We start from the raw sequence: 16,065 nt of genomic DNA, 5'->3' as shown, positions 1-16,065 counted from the left end.
TTGGTGGGATTTTTCTGGAATTTGGCCGTGTTTTGAGAAGATTTAGAGAATTTTGTGGGATTTTTCTTGAATTTTGTTGGATATTGAGGAGATTTTGTGCGATGTTTGTGGAACTTTGAGGGACTCTTCTGGAATTTGGTGAGATTCTGTAGAGAACTGACGAATTATCAGGGATTTTTCATGTATTCTGTGGGAATTTGTGGAGATTCGGTGGGATTTTTCTGGAATTTTGGTTGTGTTTTGAGAAAATTTAGGGAATTTTGTGGGATTTTTCTGGGATTTTGTTGGGTATTGGGGACATTTTGTGGGATGTTTCTGGAATTTGGTGGGGCTTTTCAAGAATTTTGTGGTATTTTGAAAAGATTTTGGGAATTTTGTGGTGTTTTTTCTTGAATTTTGTGGGAAACTGTGCTGATTTTATGGGGCGTTTCTGGAATTTGGTCGAGTTTTCAGAAGATTTAGGGATTTTTGTGGGATTTTTGTGGGATGTTCTGGGAATTGGTAGAGATTTTGTGGGACATTCCTGTGAATTGGTAGGGTTTTGAAATGATTTAGGGAGTTTTGTGGGACTTCTCTGGAATTTTGTGGGGTTTTTCTGGAATTGTGTGGGATTCTGAGGAGACTTGAAGAATTTTGAGGAATTTTTCTTAGATTTTTTGGAAACTTGTGGAGGTTTTGGGTGATTTTTGTGTGATTTTGTGGGATATTGAGGAGATTTAGGGATCTTGAGGGATTTCTCATGTATTTTGTGGGAATTTGTGGAGATTTGGTGGGATAATTTTCTGGAATTTGGTCGTGTTTTGAGAAGATTTAGGGAATTTTGTGGTGTTTTTTCTTGAATTTTGTGGGAAACTGTGCTGATTTTATGGGGCGTTTCTGGAATTTGGTCAAGTTTTCAGAAGATTTAGGGAATTTTGTGAGATTTTTCCTGGAATTTTGTTGGATATTAGGGAGATTTTGTGGGATGTTTGTGGAACTTTGAGGGACTTTTTAGGAATTTGGTGAGATTCTGTAGAGAACTGCCGAATTATCAGGGATTTTTCATGTATTCTGTGGGAATTTGTGGAGATTCTGTGGGATTTTTCTGGAATTTGGCCGTGTTTTGAGAAGATTTAGGGAATTTTGTGGGATTTTTCTGGGATTTTGTTGGATATTGAGGACATTTTGTGGGATGTTTCGGGAATTTGGTGGGGCTTTTCAGGAATTTTGTGGTATTTTGAAAAGATTTAGGGAATTTTGTGGTGTTTTTTCTTGAATTTTGTGGGAAACTGTGCTGATTTTATGGGGCGTTTCTGGAATTTGGTCGAGTTTTCAGAAGTGTTAGGGATTTTTGTGAGATTTTTGTGGGATGTTCTGGGAATTGGTGGAGATTTTGTGGGACATTCCTGTGAATTGGTAGGGTTTTGAAATGATTTAGGGAGTTTTGTGGGTCTTCTCTGGAATTTTGTGTGTTTTTTCTGGAATTGTGTGGGATTCTGAGGAGACTTGAAGAATTTTGAGGAATTTTTCTTAGATTTTGTGGAAACTTGTGGAGGTTTTGTGTGATTTTTGTGTGGTTTTGTGGGATATTGAGGCGATTTAGGGATCTTGAGGGATTTCTCATGTATTTTGTGGGAATTTGTGGAGATTTGGTGGGATATTTTTCTGGAATTTGGTCGTGTTTTGAGAAGATTTAGGAAATTTTGTGGGATTTTTCCTGGAATTTTCTTGGATATTAGGGAGAATTTGTGGGATGTTTGTGGAACTTTGAGGGACTTTTCTGGAATTTGGTGAGATTCTGTAGAGAACTGCCGAATTATCAGGGATTTTTCATGTATTCTGTGGGAATTTGTGGAGATTTGGTGGGATTTTTCTGGAATTTGCCCGTGTTTTGAGAAGATTTAGAGAATTTTGTGGGATTTTTCTTGAATTTTGTTGGATATTGAGGAGATTTTGTGCGATGTTTGTGGAACTTTGAGGGACTCTTCTGGAATTTGGTGAGATTCTGTAGAGAACTGACGAATTATCAGGGATTTTTCATGTATTCTGTGGGAATTTGTGGAGATTCGGTGGGATTTTTCTGGAATTTTGGTTGTGTTTTGAGAAAATTTAGGGAATTTTGTGGGATTTTTCTGGGATTTTGTTGGGTATTGGGGACATTTTGTGGGATGTTTCTGGAATTTGGTGGGGCTTTTCAAGAATTTTGTGGTATTTTGAAAAGATTTTGGGAATTTTGTGGTGTTTTTTCTTGAATTTTGTGGGAAACTGTGCTGATTTTATGGGGCGTTTCTGGAATTTGGTCGAGTTTTCAGAAGATTTAGGGATTTTTGTGGGATTTTTGTGGGATGTTCTGGGAATTGGTAGAGATTTTGTGGGACATTCCTGTGAATTGGTAGGGTTTTGAAATGATTTAGGGAGTTTTGTGGGACTTCTCTGGAATTTTGTGGGGTTTTTCTGGAATTGTGTGGGATTCTGAGGAGACTTGAAGAATTTTGAGGAATTTGATTTAGATTTTTGTGGGAATATGTGGAGATTCTGTGGGATTTTTCTGGAATTTGGTGGGCCTTTTCACGAACTTTGTGTGGTTTGGAGGAGACTTGAAGAATTTTGAGGAATTTTTCTTAGATTTTGTGGAAACTTGTGGAGGTTTTGTGTGATTTTTGTGGGATTTTGTGGGATATTGTGGCGATTTAGGGATCTTGAGGGATTTTTCATGTATTTTGTGGGATTTTGTGGAGATTTGGTGGGATATTTTTCTAGAATTTGGTCGTGTTTTGAGAAGATTTAGGGAATTTTGTGGGATTTTTCCTGGAATTTTGTTGGATATTAGGGAGATTTTGTGGGATATTTGTGGAACTTTGAGGGACTTTTCTGGAATTTGGTGAGATTCTGTAGAGAACTGACAAATTATCAGGGATTTTTCATGTATTCTGTGGGAATTTGTGGAGATTCGGTGGGATTTTTCTGGAATTTTGGTTATGTTTTGAGAAGATTTAGGGAATTTTGTGGGACTTTTCTGGGATTTTGTTGGATATTGAGGACATTTTGTGGGATGTTTCGGGAATTTGGTGGGGCTTTTCAAGAATTTTGTGGTATTTTGAAAAGGTTTAGGGAATTTTGTGGTGTTTTTTCTTGAATTTTGTGGGAAACTGTGCTGATTTTATGGGGCGTTTCTGGAATCTGGTCGAGTTTTCAGAAGTGTTAGGGATTTTTGTGAGATTTTTGTGGGATGTTTGTGGAACTTTGAGGGACTTTTCTGGAATTTGGTGAGATTCTGTAGAGAACTGACGAATTATCAGGGATTTTTCATGTATTCTGTGGGAATTTGTGGAGAATTGGTGGGATTTTTCTGGAATTTGGTAGAGTTTTGAGAAGATTTAGGGAATTTTGTGTTGTTTTTTCTTGAATTTTGTGGGAAACTGTGCTGATTTTATGGGGCGTTTCTGGAATTTGGTCAAGTTTTCAGAAGATTTAGGGAATTGTGTGAGATTTTTCCTGGAATTTTGTTGGCTATTAGGGAGATTTTTTGGGAGGCTTGTGGAACTTTGGGGGACTTTTCTGGTATTTGGTGAGATTCTGTAGAGAACTGACGAATTATCAGGGATTTTTCATGTATTCTGTGGGAATTTGTGGAGATTCGGTGGGATATTTTTCTAGAATTTGGTCGTGTTTTGAGAAGATTTAGGGAATTTTGTGGGATTTTTCCTGGAATTTTGTTGGATACTGGGGAGATTTTGTGGGATGTTTGTGGAACTTTGAGGGACTCTTCTGGAATTTGGTGATATTCTGTAGAGAACTGATGAATTATCAGGGATTTTTCATGTATTCTGTGGGAATTTGTGGAGATTCTGTGGGATTTTTGTGGATTTTGGCCGTGTTCTGAGAAGATTTAGGGAATTTTGTGTGATTTTTCTGGGATTTTGTTGGATATTGAGGACATTTTGTGGGATGTTTCTGGAATTTGGTGGGGCTTTTCAAGAATTTTGTGGTATTTTGAAAAGGTTTAGGGAATTTTGTGGTGTTTTTTCTTGAATTTTGTGGGAAACTGTGCTGATTTTATGGGGCGTTTCTAGAATTTGGTCGAGTTTTCAGAAGATTTAGGGATTTTTGTGGGATTTTTGTGGGATGTTCTGGGAATTGGTAGAGATTTTGTGGGACATTCCTGTGAATTGGTAGGGTTTTGAAATGATTTAGGGAGTTTTGTGGGACTTCTCTGGAATTTTGTGGGGTTTTTCTGGAATTGTGTGGGATTCTGAGGAGACTTGAAGAATTTTGAGGAATTTGATTTAAATGTTTGTGGGAATTTGTGGAGATTCTGTGGGATTTTTCTGGAATTTGGTGGGCCTTTTCACGAACTTTGTGTGGTTTTGAGGAGACTTGAAGAATTTTGAGGAATTTTTCTTAGATTTTGTGGAAACTTGTGGAGGTTTTGTGGGATTTTTGTGTGATTTTGTGGGATATTGAGGCGATTTAGGGATCTTGAGGGATTTCTCATGTATTTTGTGGGAATTTGTGGAGATTTGGTGGGATATTTTTCTAGAATTTGGTCGTGTTTTGAGAAGATTTAGGGAATTTTGTGGGATTTTTCCTGGAATTTTGTTGGATATTAGGGAGATTTTGTGGGATGTTTGTGGAACTTTGAGGGACTTTTTAGGAATTTGGTGAGATTCTGTAGAGAACTGACGAATTATCAGGGATTTTTCATGTATTCTGTGGGAATTTGTGGAGATTCTGTGGGATTTTTCTGGAATTTGGCCGTGTTTTGAGAAGATTTAGGGAATTTTGTGGGACTTTTCTGGGATTTTGTTGGGTATTGAGGACATTTTGTGGGATGTTTCGGGAATTTGGTGGGGCTTTTCAGGAATTTTGTGGTATTTTGAAAAGATTTAGGGAATTTTGTGGTGTTTTTTCTTGAATTTTGTGGGAAACTGTGCTGATTTTATGGGGCGTTTCTGGAATTTGGTCGAGTTTTCAGAAGATTTAGGGATTTTTGTGAGATTTTTGTGGGATGTTCTGGGAATTGGTAGAGATTTTGTGGGACATTCCTGTGAATTGGTAGGGTTTTGAAATGATTTAGGGAGTTTTGTGGGACTTCTCTGGAATTTTGTGGGGTTTTTCTGGAATTGTGTGGGATTCTGAGGAGACTTGAAGAATTTTGAGGAATTTTTCTTAGATTTTTTGGAAACTTGTGGAGGTTTTGTGTGATTTTTGTGTGATTTTGTGGGATATTGAGGAGATTTAGGGATCTTGAGGGATTTCTCATGTATTTTGTGGGAATTTGTGGAGATTTGGTGGGATAATTTTCTGGAATTTGGTCGTGTTTTGAGAAGATTTAGGGAATTTTGTGGTGTTTTTTTTTGAATTTTGTGGGAAACTGTGCTGATTTTATGGGGCGTTTTTGGAATTTGGTCAAGTTTTCAGAAGATTTAGGGAATTTTGTGAGATTTTTCCTGGAATTTTGTTGGATATTAGGGAGATTTTGTGGGATGTTTGTGGAACTTTGAGGGACTTTTTAGGAATTTGGTGAGATTCTGTAGAGAACTGCCGAATTATCAGGGATTTTTCATGTATTCTGTGGGAATTTGTGGAGATTCGGTGGGATTTTTGTGGATTTTGGCCGTGTTTTGAGAAGATTTAGGGAATTTTGTGTGATTTTTCTGGGATTTTGTTGGATATTGAGGACATTTTGTGGGATGTTTCGGGAATTTGGTGGGGCTTTTCAGGAATTTTGTGGTATTTTGAAAAGATTTAGGGAATTTTGTGGTGTTTTTTCTTGAATTTTGTGGGAAACTGTGCTGATTTTATGGGGCGTTTCTGGAATTTGGTCGAGTTTTCAGAAGATTTAGGGATTTTTGTGAGATTTTTGTGGGATGTTCTGGGAATTGGTGGAGATTTTGTGGGACATTCCTGTGAATTGGTAGGGTTTTGAAATGATTGAGGGAGTTTTGTGGGTCTTCTCTGGAATTTTGTGTGTTTTTTCTGGAATTGTGTGGGATTCTGAGGAGACTTGAAGAATTTTGAGGAATTTTTCTTATATTTTGTGGAAACTTGTGGAGGTTTTGTGTGATTTTTGTGTGGTTTTGTGGGATATTGAGGCGATTTAGGGATCTTGAGGGATTTCTCATGTATTTTGTGGGAATTTGTGGAGATTTGGTGGGATATTTTTCTAGAATTTGGTCGTGTTTTGAGAAGATTTAGGAAATTTTGTGGGATTTTTCCTGGAATTTTCTTGGATATTAGGGAGAATTTGTGGGATGTTTGTGGAACTTTGAGGGACTTTTCTGGAATTTGGTGAGATTCTGTAGAGAACTGACGAATTATCAGGGATTTTTCATGTATTCTGTGGGAATTTGTGGAGATTCGGTGGGATTTTTCTGGAATTTTGGTTGTGTTTTGAGAAAATTTAGGGAATTTTGTGGGATTTTTCTGGGATTTTGTTGGGTATTGGGGACATTTTGTGGGATGTTTCTGGAATTTGGTGGGGCTTTTCAAGAATTTTGTGGTATTTTGAAAAGATTTTGGGAATTTTGTGGTGTTTTTTCTTGAATTTTGTGGGAAACTGTGCTGATTTTATGGGGCGTTTCTGGAATTTGGTCGAGTTTTCAGAAGATTTAGGGATTTTTGTGGGATTTTTGTGGGATGTTCTGGGAATTGGTAGAGATTTTGTGGGACATTCCTGTGAATTGGTAGGGTTTTGAAATGATTTAGGGAGTTTTGTGGGACTTCTCTGGAATTTTGTGTGTTTTTTCTGGAATTGTGTGGGATTCTGAGGAGACTTGAAGAATTTTGAGGAATTTTTCTTAGATTTTGTGGAAACTTGTGGAGGTTTTGTGGGATTTTTGTGTGATTTTGTGGGATATTGAGGCGATTTAGGGATCTTGAGGGATTTCTCATGTATTTTGTGGGAATTTGTGGAGATTTGGTGGGATATTTTTCTGGAATTTGGTAGAGTTTTGAGAAGATTTAGGGAATTTTGTGGGATTTTTCCTGGAATTTTGTTGGACATTGGGGAGATTTTGTGGGATGTTTGTGGAACTTTGAGGGACTTTTCTGGAATTTGGTGAGATTCTGTAGAGAACTGACGAATTATCAGGGATTTTTCATGTATTCTGTGGGAATTTGTGGAGATTCGGTGGGATTTTTGAGGATTTTGGCCGTGTTTTGAGAAGATTTAGAGAATTTTGTGGGATTTTTCCTGGAATTTTGTTGGATACTGGGGAGATTTTGTGGGATGTTTGTGGAACTTTGAGGGACTTTCTGGAATTTGGTGAGATTCTGTAGAGAACTGACGAATTATCAGGGATTTTTCATGTATTCTGTGGGAATTTGTGGAGATTCGGTGGGATTTTTGAGGATTTTGGCCGTGTTTTGAGATTTAGAGAATATTGTGGGATTTTTCTTGAATTTTGTTGGATATTGAGGAGATTTTGTGGGATGTTTGTGGAACTTTGAGGGACTTTTCTGGAATTTGGTGAGATTCTGTAGAGAACTGACGAATTATCAGGGATTTTTCATGTATTCTGTGGGAATTTGTGGAGATTTGGTGGGATTTCTCTGGAATTTTGGTTGTGTTTTGAGAAAATTTAGGGAATATTGTGGGATTTTTCTGGGATTTTGTTGGGTATTGAGGACATTTTGTGGGATGTTTCTGGAATTTGGTGGGGCTTTTCAAGAATTTTGTGGTATTTTGAAAAGATTTTGGGAATTTTGTGGTGTTTTTTCTTGAATTTTGTGGGAAACTGTGCTGATTTTATGGGGCGTTTCTGGAATTTGGTCAAGTTTTCAGAAGTGTTAGGGATTTTTGTGAGATTTTTGTGGGATGTTCTGGGAATTGGTAGAGATTTTGTGGGACATTCCTGTGAATTGGTAGGGTTTTGAAATGATTTAGGGAGTTTTGTGGGACTTCTCTGGAATTTGGTGGGGTTTTTCTGGAATTGTGTGGTATTCTGAGGAGACTTGAAGAATTTTGAGGAATTTGATTTAGATTTTTTTGGGAATTTGTGGAGATTCTGTGGGATTTTTCTGGAATTTGGTGGGCCTTTTCACGAACTTTGTGTGGTTTTGAGGAGACTTGAAGAATTTTGAGGAATTTTACTTAGATTTTGTGAAAACTTGAGGAGGTTTTGTGTATTTTTTGTGCGATTTTGTGGGATATTGAGGCGATTTAGGGATCTTGAGGGATTTTTCATGTATTTTGTGGGAATTTGTGGAGATTTGGTGGGATATTTTTCTAGAATTTGGTCGTGTTTTGAGAAGATTTAGGGAATTTTGTGGGATTTTTCTTGAATTTTGTTGGATATTAGGGAGATTTTGTGGGATGTGTGTGGAACTTTGAGGGACTTTTCTGGAATTTGGTGAGATTCTGTAGAGAACTGACAAATTATCAGGGATTTTTCATGTATTCTGTGGGAATTTGTGGAGATTCGGTGGGATTTTTCTGGAATTTTGGTTATGTTTTGAGAAGATTTAGGGAATTTTGTGTGATTTTTCTGGGATTTTGTTGGGTATTGAGGAGATTTTGTGGGATGTTTCTGGAATTTGGTGGGGCTTTTCAAGAATTTTGTGGTATTTTGAAAAGATTTTGGGAATTTTGTGGTGTTTTTTCTTGAATTTTGTGGGAAACTGTGCTGATTTTATGGGGCGTTTCAGGAATTTGGTCGAGTTTTCACAAGTGTTAGGGATTTTTGTGAGATTTTTGTGGATTGTTTGTGGAACTTTGAGGGACTTTTCTGGAATTTGGTGAGATTCTGTAGAGAACTGACAAATTATCAGGGATTTTTCATGTATTCTGTGGGAATTTGTGGAGATTCGGTGGGATTTTTCTGGAATTTTGGTTATGTTTTGAGAAGATTTAGGGAATTTTGTGGGACTTTTCTGGGATTTTGTTGGATATTGAGGACATTTTGTGGGATGTTTCGGGAATTTGGTGGGGCTTTTCAAGAATTTTGTGGTATTTTGAAAAGGTTTAGGGAATTTTGTGGTGTTTTTTCTTGAATTTTGTGGGAAACTGTGCTGATTTTATGGGGCGTTTCTGGAATCTGGTCGAGTTTTCAGAAGTGTTAGGGATTTTTGTGAGATTTTTGTGGGATGTTTGTGGAACTTTGAGGGACTTTTCTGGAATTTGGTGAGATTCTGTAGAGAACTGACGAATTATCAGGGATTTTTCATGTATTCTGTGGGAATTTGTGGAGAATTGGTGGGATTTTTCTGGAATTTGGTAGAGTTTTGAGAAGATTTAGGGAATTTTGTGTTGTTTTTTCTTGAATTTTGTGGGAAACTGTGCTGATTTTATGGGGCGTTTCTGGAATTTGGTCAAGTTTTCAGAAGATTTAGGGAATTGTGTGAGATTTTTCCTGGAATTTTGTTGGCTATTAGGGAGATTTTTTGGGAGGCTTGTGGAACGTTGGGGGACTTTTCTGGTATTTGGTGAGATTCTGTAGAGAACTGACGAATTATCAGGGATTTTTCATGTATTCTGTGGGAATTTGTGGAGATTCGGTGGGATATTTTTCTAGAATTTGGCCGTGTTTTGAGAAGATTTAGGGAATTTTGTGGGATTTTTCCTGGAATTTTGTTGGATACTGGGGAGATTTTGTGGGATGTTTGTGGAACTTTGAGGGACTCTTCTGGAATTTGGTGATATTCTGTAGAGAACTGACGAATTATCAGGGATTTTTCATGTATTCTGTGGGAATTTGTGGAGATTCTGTGGGATTTTTCTGGAATTTGGTAGAGTTTTGAGAAGATTTAGGGAATTTTGTGTTGTTTTTTCTTGAATTTTGTGGGAAACTGTGCTGATTTTATGGGGCGTTTCTGGAATTTGGTCAAGTTTTCAGAAGATTTAGGGAATTGTGTGAGATTTTTCCTGGAATTTTGTTGGATATTAGGGAGATTTTGTGGGATGTTTGTGGAACTTTGAGGGACTCTTCTGGAATTTGGTGATATTCTGTAGAGAACTGATGAATTATCAGGGATTTTTCATGTATTCTGTGGGAATTTGTGGAGATTCTGTGGGATTTTTGTGGATTTTGGCCGTGTTCTGAGAAGATTTAGGGAATTTTGTGTGATTTTTCTGGGATTTTGTTGGATATTGAGGACATTTTGTGGGATGTTTCTGGAATTTGGTGGGGCTTTTCAAGAATTTTGTGGTATTTTGAAAAGGTTTAGGGAATTTTGTGGTGTTTTTTCTTGAATTTTGTGGGAAACTGTGCTGATTTTATGGGGCGTTTCTGGAATTTGGTCGAGTTTTCAGAAGATTTAGGGATTTTTGTGGGATTTTTGTGGGATGTTCTGGGAATTGGTAGAGATTTTGTGGGACATTCCTGTGAATTGGTAGGGTTTTGAAATGATTTAGGGAGTTTTGTGGGACTTCTCTGGAATTTTGTGGGGTTTTTCTGGAATTGTGTGGGATTCTGAGGAGACTTGAAGAATTTTGAGGAATTTGATTTAAATGTTTGTGGGAATTTGTGGAGATTCTGTGGGATTTTTCTGGAATTTGGTGGGCCTTTTCACGAACTTTGTGTGGTTTTGAGGAGACTTGAAGAATTTTGAGGAATTTTTCTTAGATTTTGTGGAAACTTGTGGAGGTTTTGTGGGATTTTTGTGTGATTTTGTGGGATATTGAGGCGATTTAGGGATCTTGAGGGATTTCTCATGTATTTTGTGGGAATTTGTGGAGATTTGGTGGGATATTTTTCTAGAATTTGGTCGTGTTTTGAGAAGATTTAGGGAATTTTGTGGGATTTTTCCTGGAATTTTGTTGGATATTAGGGAGATTTTGTGGGATGTTTGTGGAACTTTGAGGGACTTTTTAGGAATTTGGTGAGATTCTGTAGAGAACTGACGAATTATCAGGGATTTTTCATGTATTCTGTGGGAATTTGTGGAGATTCTGTGGGATTTTTCTGGAATTTGGCCGTGTTTTGAGAAGATTTAGGGAATTTTGTGGGACTTTTCTGGGATTTTGTTGGATATTGAGGACATTTTGTGGGATGTTTCGGGAATTTGGTGGGGCTTTTCAGGAATTTTGTGGTATTTTGAAAAGATTTAGGGAATTTTGTGGTGTTTTTTCTTGAATTTTGTGGGAAACTGTGCTGATTTTATGGGGCGTTTCTGGAATTTGGTCGAGTTTTCAGAAGATTTAGGGATTTTTGTGAGATTTTTGTGGGATGTTCTGGGAATTGGTAGAGATTTTGTGGGACATTCCTGTGAATTGGTAGGGTTTTGAAATGATTTAGGGAGTTTTGTGGGACTTCTCTGGAATTTTGTGGGGTTTTTCTGGAATTGTGTGGGATTCTGAGGAGACTTGAAGAATTTTGAGGAATTTTTCTTAGATTTTTTGGAAACTTGTGGAGGTTTTGTGTGATTTTTGTGTGATTTTGTGGGATATTGAGGAGATTTAGGGATCTTGAGGGATTTCTCATGTATTTTGTGGGAATTTGTGGAGATTTGGTGGGATAATTTTCTGGAATTTGGTCGTGTTTTGAGAAGATTTAGGGAATTTTGTGGTGTTTTTTTTTGAATTTTGTGGGAAACTGTGCTGATTTTATGGGGCGTTTTTGGAATTTGGTCAAGTTTTCAGAAGATTTAGGGAATTTTGTGAGATTTTTCCTGGAATTTTGTTGGATATTAGGGAGATTTTGTGGGATGTTTGTGGAACTTTGAGGGACTTTTTAGGAATTTGGTGAGATTCTGTAGAGAACTGCCGAATTATCAGGGATTTTTCATGTATTCTGTGGGAATTTGTGGAGATTCGGTGGGATTTTTGTGGATTTTGGCCGTGTTTTGAGAAGATTTAGGGAATTTTGTGTGATTTTTCTGGGATTTTGTTGGATATTGAGGACATTTTGTGGGATGTTTCGGGAATTTGGTGGGGCTTTTCAGGAATTTTGTGGTATTTTGAAAAGATTTAGGGAATTTTGTGGTGTTTTTTCTTGAATTTTGTGGGAAACTGTGCTGATTTTATGGGGCGTTTCTGGAATTTGGTCGAGTTTTCAGAAGATTTAGGGATTTTTGTGAGATTTTTGTGGGATGTTCTGGGAATTGGTGGAGATTTTGTGGGACATTCCTGTGAATTGGTAGGGTTTTGAAATGATTGAGGGAGTTTTGTGGGTCTTCTCTGGAATTTTGTGTGTTTTTTCTGGAATTGTGTGGGATTCTGAGGAGACTTGAAGAATTTTGAGGAATTTTTCTTATATTTTGTGGAAACTTGTGGAGGTTTTGTGTGATTTTTGTGTGGTTTTGTGGGATATTGAGGCGATTTAGGGATCTTGAGGGATTTCTCATGTATTTTGTGGGAATTTGTGGAGATTTGGTGGGATATTTTTCTAGAATTTGGTCGTGTTTTGAGAAGATTTAGGAAATTTTGTGGGATTTTTCCTGGAATTTTCTTGGATATTAGGGAGAATTTGTGGGATGTTTGTGGAACTTTGAGGGACTTTTCTGGAATTTGGTGAGATTCTGTAGAGAACTGACGAATTATCAGGGATTTTTCATGTATTCTGTGGGAATTTGTGGAGATTCGGTGGGATTTTTCTGGAATTTTGGTTGTGTTTTGAGAAAATTTAGGGAATTTTGTGGGATTTTTCTGGGATTTTGTTGGGTATTGGGGACATTTTGTGGGATGTTTCTGGAATTTGGTGGGGCTTTTCAAGAATTTTGTGGTATTTTGAAAAGATTTTGGGAATTTTGTGGTGTTTTTTCTTGAATTTTGTGGGAAACTGTGCTGATTTTATGGGGCGTTTCTGGAATTTGGTCGAGTTTTCAGAAGATTTAGGGATTTTTGTGGGATTTTTGTGGGATGTTCTGGGAATTGGTAGAGATTTTGTGGGACATTCCTGTGAATTGGTAGGGTTTTGAAATGATTTAGGGAGTTTTGTGGGACTTCTCTGGAATTTTGTGTGTTTTTTCTGGAATTGTGTGGGATTCTGAGGAGACTTGAAGAATTTTGAGGAATTTTTCTTAGATTTTGTGGAAACTTGTGGAGGTTTTGTGGGATTTTTGTGTGATTTTGTGGGATATTGAGGCGATTTAGGGATCTTGAGGGATTTCTCATGTATTTTGTGGGAATTTGTGGAGATTTGGTGGGATATTTTTCTGGAATTTGGTAGAGTTTTGAGAAGATTTAGGGAATTTTGTGGGATTTTTCCTGGAATTTTGTTGGACATTGGGGAGATTTTGTGGGATGTTTGTGGAACTTTGAGGGACTTTTCTGGAATTTGGTGAGATTCTGTAGAGAACTGACGAATTATCAGGGATTTTTCATGTATTCTGTGGGAATTTGTGGAGATTCGGTGGGATTTTTGAGGATTTTGGCCGTGTTTTGAGAAGATTTAGAGAATTTTGTGGGATTTTTCCTGGAATTTTGTTGGATACTGGGGAGATTTTGTGGGATGTTTGTGGAACTTTGAGGGACTTTCTGGAATTTGGTGAGATTCTGTAGAGAACTGACGAATTATCAGGGATTTTTCATGTATTCTGTGGGAATTTGTGGAGATTCGGTGGGATTTTTGAGGATTTTGGCCGTGTTTTGAGATTTAGAGAATATTGTGGGATTTTTCTTGAATTTTGTTGGATATTGAGGAGATTTTGTGCGATGTTTGTGGAACTTTGAGGGACTTTTCTGGAATTTGGTGAGATTCTGTAGAGAACTGACGAATTATCAGGGATTTTTCATGTATTCTGTGGGAATTTGTGGAGATTTGGTGGGATTTCTCTGGAATTTTGGTTGTGTTTTGAGAAAATTTAGGGAATATTGTGGGATTTTTCTGGGATTTTGTTGGGTATTGAGGACAGTTTGTGGGATGTTTCTGGAATTTGGTGGGGCTTTTCAAGAATTTTGTGGTATTTTGAAAAGATTTTGGGAATTTTGTGGTGTTTTTTCTTGAATTTTGTGGGGAACTGTGCTGATTTTATGGGGCGTTTCTGGAATTTGGTCAAGTTTTCAGAAGTGTTAGGGATTTTTGTGAGATTTTTGTGGGATGTTCTGGGAATTGGTAGAGATTTTGTGGGACATTCCTGTGAATTGGTAGGGTTTTGAAATGATTTAGGGAGTTTTGTGGGACTTCTCTGGAATTTGGTGGGGTTTTTCTGGAATTGTGTGGTATTCTGAGGAGACTTGAAGAATTTTGAGGAATTTGATTTAGATTTTTTTGGGAATTTGTGGAGATTCTGTGGGATTTTTCTGGAATTTGGTGGGCCTTTTCACGAACTTTGTGTGGTTTTGAGGAGACTTGAAGAATTTTGAGGAATTTTACTTAGATTTTGTGAAAACTTGAGGAGGTTTTGTGTATTTTTTGTGCGATTTTGTGGGATATTGAGGCGATTTAGGGATCTTGAGGGATTTTTCATGTATTTTGTGGGAATTTGTGGAGATTTGGTGGGATATTTTTCTAGAATTTGGTCGTGTTTTGAGAAGATTTAGGGAATTTTGTGGGATTTTTCTTGAATTTTGTTGGATATTAGGGAGATTTTGTGGGATGTGTGTGGAACTTTGAGGGACTTTTCTGGAATTTGGTGAGATTCTGTAGAGAACTGACAAATTATCAGGGATTTTTCATGTATTCTGTGGGAATTTGTGGAGATTCGGTGGGATTTTTCTGGAATTTTGGTTATGTTTTGAGAAGATTTAGGGAATTTTGTGTGATTTTTCTGGGATTTTGTTGGGTATTGAGGAGATTTTGTGGGATGTTTCTGGAATTTGGTGGGGCTTTTCAAGAATTTTGTGGTATTTTGAAAAGATTTTGGGAATTTTGTGGTGTTTTTTCTTGAATTTTGTGGGAAACTGTGCTGATTTTATGGGGCGTTTCAGGAATTTGGTCGAGTTTTCACAAGTGTTAGGGATTTTTGTGAGATTTTTGTGGATTGTTTGTGGAACTTTGAGGGACTTTTCTGGAATTTGGTGAGATTCTGTAGAGAACTGACAAATTATCAGGGATTTTTCATGTATTCTGTGGGAATTTGTGGAGATTCGGTGGGATTTTTCTGGAATTTTGGTTATGTTTTGAGAAGATTTAGGGAATTTTGTGGGACTTTTCTGGGATTTTGTTGGATATTGAGGACATTTTGTGGGATGTTTCGGGAATTTGGTGGGGCTTTTCAAGAATTTTGTGGTATTTTGAAAAGGTTTAGGGAATTTTGTGGTGTTTTTTCTTGAATTTTGTGGGAAACTGTGCTGATTTTATGGGGCGTTTCTGGAATCTGGTCGAGTTTTCAGAAGTGTTAGGGATTTTTGTGAGATTTTTGTGGGATGTTTGTGGAACTTTGAGGGACTTTTCTGGAATTTGGTGAGATTCTGTAGAGAACTGACGAATTATCAGGGATTTTTCATGTATTCTGTGGGAATTTGTGGAGAATTGGTGGGATTTTTCTGGAATTTGGTAGAGTTTTGAGAAGATTTAGGGAATTTTGTGTTGTTTTTTCTTGAATTTTGTGGGAAACTGTGCTGATTTTATGGGGCGTTTCTGGAATTTGGTCAAGTTTTCAGAAGATTTAGGGAATTGTGTGAGATTTTTCCTGGAATTTTGTTGGCTATTAGGGAGATTTTTTGGGAGGCTTGTGGAACGTTGGGGGACTTTTCTGGTATTTGGTGAGATTCTGTAGAGAACTGACGAATTATCAGGGATTTTTCATGTATTCTGTGGGAATTTGTGGAGATTCGGTGGGATATTTTTCTAGAATTTGGCCGTGTTTTGAGAAGATTTAGGGAATTTTGTGGGATTTTTCCTGGAATTTTGTTGGATACTGGGGAGATTTTGTGGGATGTTTGTGGAACTTTGAGGGACTCTTCTGGAATTTGGTGATATTCTGTAGAGAACTGACGAATTATCAGGGATTTTTCATGTATTCTGTGGGAATTTGTGGAGATTCTGTGGGATTTTTCTGGAATTTGGTAGAGTTTTGAGAAGATTTAGGGAATTTTGTGTTGTTTTTTCTTGAATTTTGTGGGAAACTGTGCTGATTTTATGGGGCGTTTCTGGAATTTGGTCAAGTTTTCAGAAGATTTAGGGAATTGTGTGAGATTTTTCCTGGAATTTTGTTGGATATTAGGGAGATTTTGTGGGATGTTTGTGGAACTTTGAGGGACTC

The 16,065-nt window shown here is 37.3% G+C and overlaps 1 protein-coding gene across 1 annotated transcript in view; it reads left to right on the top strand.

Annotated features, from left to right (window-relative positions):
• The window catches only part of LOC147653218 (uncharacterized), a 743,504-nt gene that overhangs the window by 110,273 nt on the left and 617,166 nt on the right, over window positions 1–16,065 (top strand). The gene's annotated exons all lie outside the window — the stretch shown is intronic.

Source organism: Cyanistes caeruleus, chromosome 5 (assembly GCF_971803275.1).
Source record: "Cyanistes caeruleus chromosome 5, bCyaCae1.hap1.1, whole genome shotgun sequence".
Taxonomy (NCBI): Eukaryota; Metazoa; Chordata; class Aves; order Passeriformes; family Paridae; genus Cyanistes; species Cyanistes caeruleus.
This window is presented reverse-complemented; position numbering and strand designations above follow the sequence as displayed.